This window comes from Cavia porcellus, unplaced genomic scaffold (assembly GCF_034190915.1).
Source record: "Cavia porcellus strain 051 isolate PalLab524CR breed Dunkin Hartley unplaced genomic scaffold, mCavPor4.1 scaffold_19, whole genome shotgun sequence".
NCBI lineage: Eukaryota > Metazoa > Chordata > Mammalia > Rodentia > Caviidae > Cavia > Cavia porcellus.
Window position 1 is genome coordinate 5,917,366 of NW_026947502.1, and position 11,178 is coordinate 5,928,543.

General features: G+C 49.0%; 1 pseudogene; it reads right to left on the reverse strand.

Annotated features, from left to right (window-relative positions):
• Nucleotides 1-8,859: 8,859 nt before the first annotated feature.
• Nucleotides 8,860-9,842, reverse strand: LOC100736179 (cyclin-dependent kinase 1-like; annotated as a pseudogene).
• Between the last annotated feature and the right edge of the window lie 1,336 nt (nt 9,843-11,178).

Consider the following 11,178-nt stretch of genomic DNA (forward strand, 5'->3'; position numbering starts at 1 on the left):
TCTCTTAAATGGTTTTACATTGTTTTGATATACTTAATGCTACAGTATACGAAGTTGTACTCAAGGATTTCAAGGAAAGAGACAATATGGTAACTACTTTTAGGTCAGGATTATCTGGTGGTGAAACACTATTCTGCTTAAATGGTTATGTTTTGATCTGTGCTGTTTCGCTGTTATGCCCTCTTTTATCTCAATCTCCACTCCATTATTTACTTTTTTAATACTTTTTTAAAATTTTTATCCTTTTAATTAAAGGGAAAAAAATAGCAGGATATATTATAGTAACCCACTTTGACTTTCCATTACCTCGATTTAAAGCCCTGTATTACTCTCACCATCTGGTTTTTAACTGATGTTCCCCTATTCTGTTTTGCTGGATAGTATCAGGTTCGAAAATTTAGGCATCAGCTGTGAAGATAATGAGATTCATTATAACGCCCATTCTCGTTGACTTTTATCTACTTTTGAAGACCTACAATGTCTCCAATGTTTTGGTTTTGTCGGTTTTGTTCTTTACTGTTTTGTTCAATTGTATTATAACTAATGGTATAGGCAATTCTATTAGAGATAGCGGGAGGCATTATGGTAACCATTGTTGATCACCTTGTATTATGTTTTCACATTATCTATTATGTCCACCCTTTTGACTTGACCGATTCTGTTCTGTTATGTCACATTTGGTTTTACTCTCTTCCAAAAAAGTAATAAGAACCGTGAGAGCAATGAAACCCAAAATGTGTAATAGTCATTGTACAAAAGAGAGGAAAAGAAAGTGCTCTAAACTATATAACTGCATGTATATTTAAGTGTATAAGATAGAATATGATATCACAGAGTTTTATTGGATCATTGAACGGAACTGTTTGCAGTATCATTGATGGAATGTCCACTTTACAAGCTTTAGTTTTTTGACTTGAACAATTATTTCTGGGATGGCAGTGTGTAGTCCATTAACTAGTGATTTCCTACTGTTCATTTTTTTTTCTGCAAATCTGTATAACTTGTACCCTTTCTCTGCTTTTTTTTTCTTTTCTCCTTAAATAAAATTAAAAAAAAAAAAAAAAAAAAAAACAGAAAGGCAAAGGGCTAGGGAAGGAGGGCATGGGTGTAAAACAACACTGATAAAATTCTACATTTTAAGATCGGGAGGGAGCCACAGAACTCACTTTGAGCTGTGCTGCACAAGCCACACTCACACTGGCTGTGTGTCCAGTATTTTGTGGATTATATAGCAACATGTTAGAACAAAATACTCCTGCAGGCATACTGACCCACCATCCAGATTTCAGGTCAGATCTTGCTTTACTGTTCACATCTGTGTGTGTGTGTGTGCGCGAGTGTGTGCTGCAGATGAAAGCCAGGCCCTCAAGCATCCAGGCAAGTGCTGTACCACTGAGCTACGCCCTGTACCTCCAGTCTTGCATTGTATGTCACCGGCTTTTTCCAGTTGTCTTCTTTCTATCCCAGCCTCCGATGTGGAGTGCTGTGCTTTCCTTAGGGATGGCCACTTTTGCGTTTACTTACTGGTTTCTGTTGGTTGTGACCGTGAGAGCCCCACGCCCATGGATCCCAGCCCTCTCTCCTCACCTACATTTAACCCTCCCACACTGATTACACGGCTGGCTTTGGCCGAGCTCCGTGGTGATCTGGCCAGCAAGGCATTCACAAGCACGGCCACGCAGAGGCTGGCAAAGCACCGGCACTCAAGCGATTGTAACTCTACTGTTTCCTGGGCACCCTGCTGCTGACACTAGAGCTCCAGAAAAGCGCAACCACGGAGCATGTCTCAGCGCCACTCCCGGACTGTGAGGGGGCCCTGCCCCAGGATGGTTCCAGTAGCATGAGCAGCCCCAGGTGACCCGCAGAGCCCGGGCCAAATTCGCCTGGCCTGAACTGCTGACCATACAATCACCAGCACAGGAGGCTGCTGCTGCTGGGTTGGGGCTGTAGCTCAGTGGTGGAGAGATCACTTAGCAAGGCTGTTTCGTTCACATACAACCACTTGGAGTGATTTGTTACACAGCAATAGATAACTGATACAGAGATAGTCAGTTTTTCTGTAACTTCTTGAATTTGTTTTGGACATTTACATGGATTTTAATTAATTAATTTTTTTTTGAGTCAGGGTCTCACTCTGCAGTTCAGGCTGGCCTTAAACTCACTATGCAGTCCTGGCTGGTTTCAAATTCACAGCGATCCTCCTGCCTCAGCCTCCTGAGTGCTGAGATTACAGGCGTGCACCACCACACAGGGCTAATTTTTTGAGACAGGCTCTTGCTATGTGGTTTAGGCTGGTCTTGAACTCACTGTGTAGTCCAGGCTGCTGGCAGTCTTCCTGCTTCAGCCTCCGGAGTGCTGGCCTTACAAGCATGTGTAACCACCCACAGTTTACATATTTTTTTTTCTTTTTAGGAAACTACCCATTTCTTTTGAAACTTCAAATCTATATGAAAACACTTGCTCATAATACACTCTCACCGTTTGAAAGATTCTCTACAGCATCTCCAATCACAGGCACTTTCCAGTTTCCAGCAAGACGTGTCCTTTTCCCTTCCACAGTGGTCATCTTGCCAGAGTGATGTCTTGATCTTGCTCTGTCTCTCCATCACTTCTTTTTGGTTATTTTTTTTCCAGTACCGGCGATAGAAGAGGGCCTTCACGCTGATCTCCGTCCCCAGCCTTTTTAAAAATTTTCTGTTTTGAGACAGGTTTTCTCCACATTGTTAAGATGTATACAACTGGTGATCCTCCTGCCTCAGCCTCCCAAAATGCTAGGGTTACACTCATCCAGTTTGTTAGATTCCTCTCTCCCTCATTGCCACCTTCTTCAGGTTATTCTGTTATTCTTTTTCCAGGTCTTAAATTGGACACTCACCTAATTAATTTCTGATCTTCCTCTAATACAATACTAATATTTTAATATTAACAAACTATTTTAATATTTTTCTTTCCAGGATATAAATTTCTCACTAGCAGAGTCCCACAGATTTCCCATGTAACGTCGTAACATTCTTTATCCTTTGCTTCCAATCTATTTTCTCCTTTTTGGGATGGGGGGTGTTGAACCTGGAGCTTACACATGCTAAGCAAGTCATCTACACTGAGCCTCAGCCCAGCTGTAACTCCCAAATAGCTCCTGATTTCCTTTGTGGTTTCTTCTTTTCTTTATGAATTCTTAAGACACACGCCTCCATGTAATGGGGTTATTTGGGCTATGTCTGGACATACAATTTTTTTAAAATTGGAGATTACAATCAAGATGCTAGCTAGGGCTGGGGACGTAGCTCAGGGATACAGTGCCTGCCTGGCAAATGCAAAGCCCTGAGTTTGATTTCAGTACCCAAAAAAAGATGCTTGCTACTCTCTGATATTTGTTAAAATAATCTCATTAGGTTGGAAGCTACGCATTTTGTTTCTTGTACTTTTAGTCTTTGATTTTTAACAGCTGTTCTAATGAAGCCCAAATATAAAACATGAACCCTGTTCCAGAGGCAGATCCAATTTGAGAGCTCTCGTTAAGAAAAAGATGGGGGAAAAAGAAAGACAAGAAAAAGAGCACAAGTGTCATCCCAGCGCTGGAGAGAGCCTGTCAGAGGATCATGAGTTCAAGGCCAGCCTCGGCTATTTATATGCTATAGCCTCGGCTATAGCAGTCGAGCCACGTAGCAGGACCCTATCTCAAAAACTACAGCATTAAGTAAACAGGAAAGGAGGGCACGGAAACTCCTCCAACTGATACTTTTATACCTTCATGGCAAGTTTCTTTTCTGCTCTAAAGTAACAAGAGAATCTTAGAATGCTTCTCCAAAAGCCTTACCCAGCTTCCCAATTATGACCTAGAACTGCATTCTTTGCTCAAACCCTCAGGGCTGGGGTGCAGCTCAGTGGCCCCGCGCCTGCCTGCTCACACCCTTCCCAGTGACCTGCTATCAGTGTGGTCGCTTTGGGTACAAAGCTTGTTTACATTTCCCAGCTTACGAGTCCCCTGCATCCCCGCTTCTCCTGTTTGGAGTTTAACCTTCCTCCGAGTTGATGCGGTGAAAATCGCTCACAGCCTGTTTTGTCCAAATGTGCTCAGTCAAAAAACAACAGATAGTTTCATACAGAATTTTAGGGTGACGAGTATTTTCCTTCTGCGCTCTGAGATACTGTTCCAGCCTCTCGATGATGAGAAGCCTGTTTACCTGTGATGTTTGCTAGGTAATTGTGTGCTGTGGTTTCTTTTGGGATTTTCTCATGGTCTTTGGTGTCATTTCGCTCCCCACAGCGTGGCTTGATATAAAGTGACTTTGTTTTCTGTGCTCAGAAATGTCTGTGCAGTGAGGAGCCGCGCACCCGTGGGCTCCGGAAGACCTGTTTCTCTGCAAGCCGCTTCTCGCCTGGGCTCCACTGTCCCCTGCCGAAATGAATATTCGCAGCGTCTGGCCTGCTTGTTCTGTCTTCTGAGCGTCTTGAACTCTTTTTCTTATTTGTTGCTTCCTTTTATGATTTATTTTTCTTTCTTGTTTGGGGTCTCAGTGTGTCACCCAACACTCTGGAGTACAGGCATGTGCCAACGTGCCTCGCTCCTACAGCTCTCTGTGCTGTCTGGGTGTAGTGGCACAGCCCTGTAATCCCGGTGTCTTTACAGGCTGAGGCAGGAGGATCTCAGGTGTGAGGCCAGCCTAGGCCACTTAGTGAAACCTTGTCTCAGAATCAAATGAAAAGGTAGCAGCACAAATAAATAAACATCTACGATGGATTTGTATATTTATCCAAATAAATGCAGTGCAGTGAGAATCAGAATGGAAAGTTCTCTGCGAGGTGAGTGTGAGCGTGTGTGTGTGTGTGTGTGTGTGTGTGAGTGTGTAAGGGCGTGTGAGTGAGCACAGCCCATCCCCTCCGGGAGCCCCAGCACAACTCCCACCCACACAGTCCCCTACCAGGTTTGACTGTGCTTTCAGAAGAAAGCAAAGATAAATGGTAAAGAAATCAGAAGCATAGATGGCTTACAGTAATAAGCTGCCAAGTTAGAACTTCAAAGGCTCACCAGAGCTTACCAGAGAAAGGGAAATTTTTGAGTGTTCTCCATCTCGGTGAGACCCGAGGGCCCCATTTCAGTAGACTTCAGCTCAGGCCCCGAAAACACAGCCTGCAGCCACCCACCGAGCAGCCCTGAGCAGCTCAGAGTGGCCGGGTCACCGTGGGAGTGGACCCGTGGGATGATCCCGGGGCGGGGGTGTCTCCCACAGCCAGCCATCACCACCTGTTGGGAAGACAGGAAGGCAGGCAACCTCCCCACCTGCCTGAGCAGCAAGGCACAGGGGTGAAGGAAACGGGTTCAGAGCCCCAGCGCTTGCTACTCCACAGTCTCAGAACGCAGTGTGTGTGTGTGTGTGTGTGTGTGTGTGTGTGTGTGTGTGTGTTGCTGCAAATCAAACCTAGGTTTTATTTTTAAAAAATACTTTTATTGGTACCAGGGATCGAACTCGTGACCTCACACTTGGAAAGCAGGCACTTATGCCGCTGAGCTAAACCCCCAGCCCGTTTTTTTGTTTGTTTGTTTGGGGTTTTTTTGGTTTGTTTGTTTGTTTTTAAAATATACCATTGTAAGCCTGGCTTGATGGCCCATGCCGATAATCCCAGCACTCTGAGGCAGGGATGATCCTTGCAAGTTCGACATCACTTTGGGCTACAAAGTGAGCTCAAGGCCAGCCTGAACTGCATAGCTTAAAAAGAAAAAAACAAAAAGAAACACCACTGTGATGTAAAGTGTTTAAGCAATCCAAGAAGTCTAAGGTAGTAACAGTCTACCTTTATCCCAGCATTCAAAGAGAACAGCTACTACTCATGTGGTGTCCTCTGCCCTCCGGTCACTCCTCCATACAGATTTATATAGCTGTTGGCTACCCTAATATCAAGAGCTGTCCATATTTTATTTATTTATTAGCCAGTAGATATTTTTTTCTATGTGGTCACTTTTTTTTTTTTTTTTTTGTATTTTTACCCGTACCAGGGATCGAACTCATGACTGCCTGCTTGCAAGGCAGGTGCTTATGCCGCTGAGCTAAATCCCCAGCCTGGTCACTTTTAATGATTAGGAGTCGAAGATTTTCTCCAACGGTGCCTGGCCTGCAGTCAACTAGTCAATTAGTGAATATAACCCATTTGTCCTGTTCCGGGATATTTCCTCAGTTTACCAGTTCGAAACAACACACCCGGGTTCTCCGAAGTGGGCACCACATTTTCGCACATCTATGACTTGCTTACCAGCAACAAAGCCAGTAGCTCAAAGGTCTGCAAGGTTTTGAACCCCAGCACACACACGGTGCCCACGTGGCCCGCAGGATCGTCCCTGCAAACATCCGACCCCTCCCTTAGGGGCTCGGTGCCCGCTGGGTCCCAGTGAGAGCCGTCGCTGAGCGGGCTTTAGAGGCCCGCGACCCTGGCGCGTGGCGCAGCCCGCGCACGCCGTTCCCACGCCGCCCGCCCGGCGCGCCAGGGGGCAGCACGCGCGGCCACTTCCACGCGCCCGCGGGGCGGCCCGGAGCGAGGTCCCCAGCGGGGGCAGCGTCCCTTCCCCTCCCCCGGCCCGCACAGCCGTGCGCCCCTCTCCGCGGGGGGCTGGAGCCCCTCCCAGACCAAAAGTAACACGTGGCGCCTTTCCACCGGGCAGAATTCCCCCGAGCCTCGCTTTCATCTTTTGGGTTCGGGATGAGCGTCTTGAAAGAGCCGAGCAGTTCAGATCTGACTCTGAAAGGGATTCGCACGCTCGTCCGCCCCCACCCCGCCCCCACCCCGGTTCCGCTATTACTGCGGGGTGGGGGAGGGGAGCGCGACCCTGGGCAGAGCCGGCCCTTCCTCGCCTGGTGGGGGCGCACCGGGGGCCCACGCCCTGCTCACAGGCCCGGGCGCCTGGCCTCCCTGGAAGGGGACTGGGCCTGCCCAGCACCGCTCTCCTCTGTAGTTGGCTGTACCCGGGCGGGCACACCGGTATCAGAGGCTGGGGGTTTCCTGGGAGCTCGGCTCACTTCTGGGGTTGTGCAGAGGTTGGTTCTGGAGGTGGGGCTCAGTCCTGCCGCTGCAGCATGCAAAAGGCCTCAGAAACCTGAATAGCTGGCCTGAGTCAGGGCCCTCTGCAAGGAGCCAGCAGACAGCCTGGAAAACCTTCATGGATTCGTTTCTTGCACGGGTGCCTGCTATGGAGCAGACGCTGGGGTCAGGATCGTGAATAAATCAGACAGGACTCTCCAGGGTGAGACAGAGAGAGGCTCACAAGCATGTCCCAACCCTGCCACAGGGCTGGGTAGGGCTGGCGCTGGACAGAGCTCCACTCCGCACAGCCGGGAGGGCCCTGCGGCAGCTCTGAAGCCCGCAGGGAATCCCGTTGCCAGCACCACCGGATTCCTGGCAGGTGACCCGACCTTCTACCAAGCTGAGTGTGACTCAGCATGCACTTGGACCATTTTCGGGTGCAGAAGGGACCTCGGCCCCCAAAGCAACCAGGAAGGTGCTGGAAGGGCAGTGGGTCCTTCAGGGTGTCCTTGGTTCCAGGGTGCAGGCTCTAGGATCCTCATGGCTGCACCGCTGCGGTGCCTTCCCCCCACTCTCCCATCCTGTGTGACACAGCTTTGGGGTCTAAGGCCTCGAGACCCAGCAGAGACCCTCTCTGGAGATGTGGTCTGCTGCTGTAGGCCCAGTCGTGCCCATAGATGGCTGACCGAGCCTTCGCGGGCTACCGCGGGAAGGACGGTGAGACGCTGCCCGGGGCTGAGCAGTCCTGCAGGCTGCATCAGGAAGCAGGAGCCCCGAGGGTTTGGAGTACAAAAGAACTTCAGGCAGAGGACCCGGACCAGACCTCTAGGGCATTCACCAGGGCCCTGCTGGCTGTGACTCACAGGAAGAGCCAGCCGGGAGGGAGGGCCCAGCATGGATTCGCCCTGCACACTGTCTCCTAAGGGTGGCCCAGCAGGTCCTGGGCTTCTGGCAGCATTATCCGGGAACTCGCTACAAAAGCAGAGTCTCAGGTTCCACCTTAGACCTCCCGAATCCAAACTCCAGGAGTCTGGCCCAGCCCTTTGTAGTTCAGGAACTCTCCAGGAGCTTCTCTTGCAGAACAGAAGATACAGTTATTTCACTTTTCACTGGACTACCTCCTCGGAGCGAGATCCTTCACCCACAAAACAACCAGCCTGGAGTTGAGCAAGGCTGCCGGTCACATACAGGAATTGCAGTAGCATTGTGCACGATGGCAACAATCTGGAAATGATGTGATGTCCCTCAGTGAGAAAACAGGTAAATACCGCATGGAAACACCCCCTGGGAACATGATGCAGTCATGGAAAAGCAGGATGTAGGAACACAGACAGTGATGTGCAGAGATCTCCACAGTAAACCACTCAGTAGAAAAGGAAGTTGCTAAATAAGATCTATAGCTCAAATTTAGGTGAAAAATATATCAATGTAATCCAAAACAAATCGCTGTATCTACGAATACAAAAGTGTGGGTTTTTTTCCAAAAAGCATTTAAAAAGACCCACCCAACCGATTCCCCTCAGGGAGGAGAATGAGATGGGAGAGCTCTAACTTTGAACATTCTTTTTCTCTCTCTCTCCAATATCTGGGGTTTTTTTAGATTTATAGTTTTATTATGGTAATAGATCATTGTCACAGTGAGACCTACACATATATGCAGAATTCTATTTAAATGTACTTAGAACGATATTGACAACTCTCAGTTAGACTTTTGAGATTAGAAAGTGAAGTACAGTTTCACTTGTACAGCAAAGAAGAAAATGCAGAAGACAAAAAATAGAATCAACAGTAAAAATACAACTCTTCAGCCAGGATTAGAATGTGTGGAAGCTTGTCATCACAAACCTACATCTTCTTAATCTGATTGTCCTAATCATCAAAATACGGGTGGTTCGGTGCCATTGTGCCAGAAATTTGTTTAGCAGGATCATAGACTGACATTTTTGAGAGCAAATCCAAGCCATTTGCATCTAAGTTTTTGGGATGGGGTTTTAGGCTTCTTATGTTTCCATTTGGGAAATGTATTCTTATAGTCCAGTAAAGATTCCACCTCTGGTCTTACTTCATGGTTGAAAATCCTGAAGACTTGGTCAATTTCTGAATCCCCATGGAAAAGTTTTTTGTTTTTGTTTTTTGTCAGTTCTGCAAAAATGGTGCCTATGCTCCAACTTTTTGGAGGGAGGGGTACCAGGGATCAAACTCACAACCTTGTGCTTGCCAGGCAGGTGCTTATGCCACTGAGCTAAACCCCCAGCCTTACTCCAAATATGTACCAGAGTAGGATACCAAGCGGACCCCAGCAATCCTTCTGGAGCTCCACACCAGAGTGCCACCTCCTGGTGTGTGTGTGTGTGTGTGTGTGTGTGTACTCTAGCAGGGTCCCAGAAGCTCTAGCAAGGCCAAAGTCAGCCCGTCTAATTGTTCCTTTGCCATCAGTGAACAGGTTTTGTGCTCTAAGCCTCTGTGAAGAACTCTTCTACAGTGACCACAGACAGTATCCTGAAGGGTCTGGTACAAATAACTCTTAACAAGCGATGAACCCATGAACTGCCCAAAAGGAACAGAATGCAAGTATTTCTTGAGATCCAAGAAAAAGAATTCGAAAATGAGATACAACCTTGGAATCCCACACAAGCACATCTTGGAGACTGACTCCATGGATGACAAGGTTCTTTTCGCAGAGTACATCGAGTACTAGGAACCGCTCCTCTGCACTTCCTGGTCGGATTTTCGTCATGGCAGCCACCTGGCCTGTAGTTTTGTGTCTGTCCTTGTGTACGGCTCTGTAGGGACCATCTCCAGCTTCCTGCTTTGCTGTAATCTTCCATACTTATTCAACAGGTGTGCTGGATCCCAGGGATCGTCCGTCCCCCAGCACCCCCACCCAGTAGCAACCACAAGCGGCCCTCCTGTGTCTCTCACGGGACTCCCGGGGCAGGCTTTGAAGTCAGATGCCCAATATCTATTCACTTACGGCATTAAATGTCAATTTTTTTTTACGTGGGGTCTCAGTATATTTTCCAGGTTGCCCTTGAAGTTTTCAATCTTCCTGCCTCTGCCTCCCGAGTAGCTGGGATTACGGGCAATGCAGCATCACGTCCGATTCAACGTTGATTTAAAGACTAAATGAAAACTTGGAAATTAAATCTAAGTTGGAAGGTAACATAAAGCTCAGGGCTCGAGTCCCAGCCCTGCGCTCCTCTGTGCCTTGGAGTCAGGCAGAGACCTGGCAGCAAAAGCCAGGAAAGGACATCAAAGCTGGCCGGCGCCCAGGGAAACCCCTTGAAAAGAGACCCCCCCCCCCGCTTTGGCCCCAAGTTCAATGCCAAGGACCCGTTCCCCAGTAACACAAGCAGCACCAGGGAGCACAGCACCAAGGGGAGACGAGTCTCACACAGGAGCTGCTTCTAGGCCTGCATCTGGTCTCCTGAGACTCTGAAAGACACGGAGAGAGGGCCCAAAGAACACGCCGCCAGGACCCTATCTGTGCTGTTCCCCGAGACCAGCAGGGCTAGGCTGGCCTGCAGGCCCTGGGCCACCCTGCACCCTGCCCTGGTTGGTTGGAGACACTGGTGGGTGCTGTGTGCAAACTTGGTTGCGCACACATTTGTAGGAGGGAGGGAGACCATCCTGGACATGGTCAAGGAAGGAGAGGTCCCTAGGGACCCCAAGGGCGGGGAGCATCCTTGTGCCACCCACAGGGGGCACCCTGGGCTGCAGGGAGGAGTCCAGGAGGTAGGGGCTGCCTGGGGCTGGGGACTCAGCACAGGTGAACAACGATGGGCAGAGAAGATGGGCCGTGTGGTACACTGTGGTCCCCAAAGCATCCAGGAGACAGAGGCTGAGGCCAGCTGGTGCGGAGAGGGGGTTCCAGCCATCGCAGAGGTGTGTCAAACACAGAGAAAGAATAGACTCAGCCCCCCCTTGGGAGTGGAATGGGGGAGCAGACAAGCCGGGAGGCACCCACCTCCAGTGTGTCCGGCTCCAGCTCAAGGGGTAGTGGAGCCCTGAGCTTTGCGGGGCTTGCTGTAGCCTCTCTAGGTTAGCTAACACATGGGCACTGCAGGCCTCCTCGTGCCCCTAGATGCTGCCTTCGTTCCAAGAGGCCTGGCTGAGCCGGGGTGCTCTCAAGGGCTGGTGGCTCACGGCCCCCTGGGAGAGTTG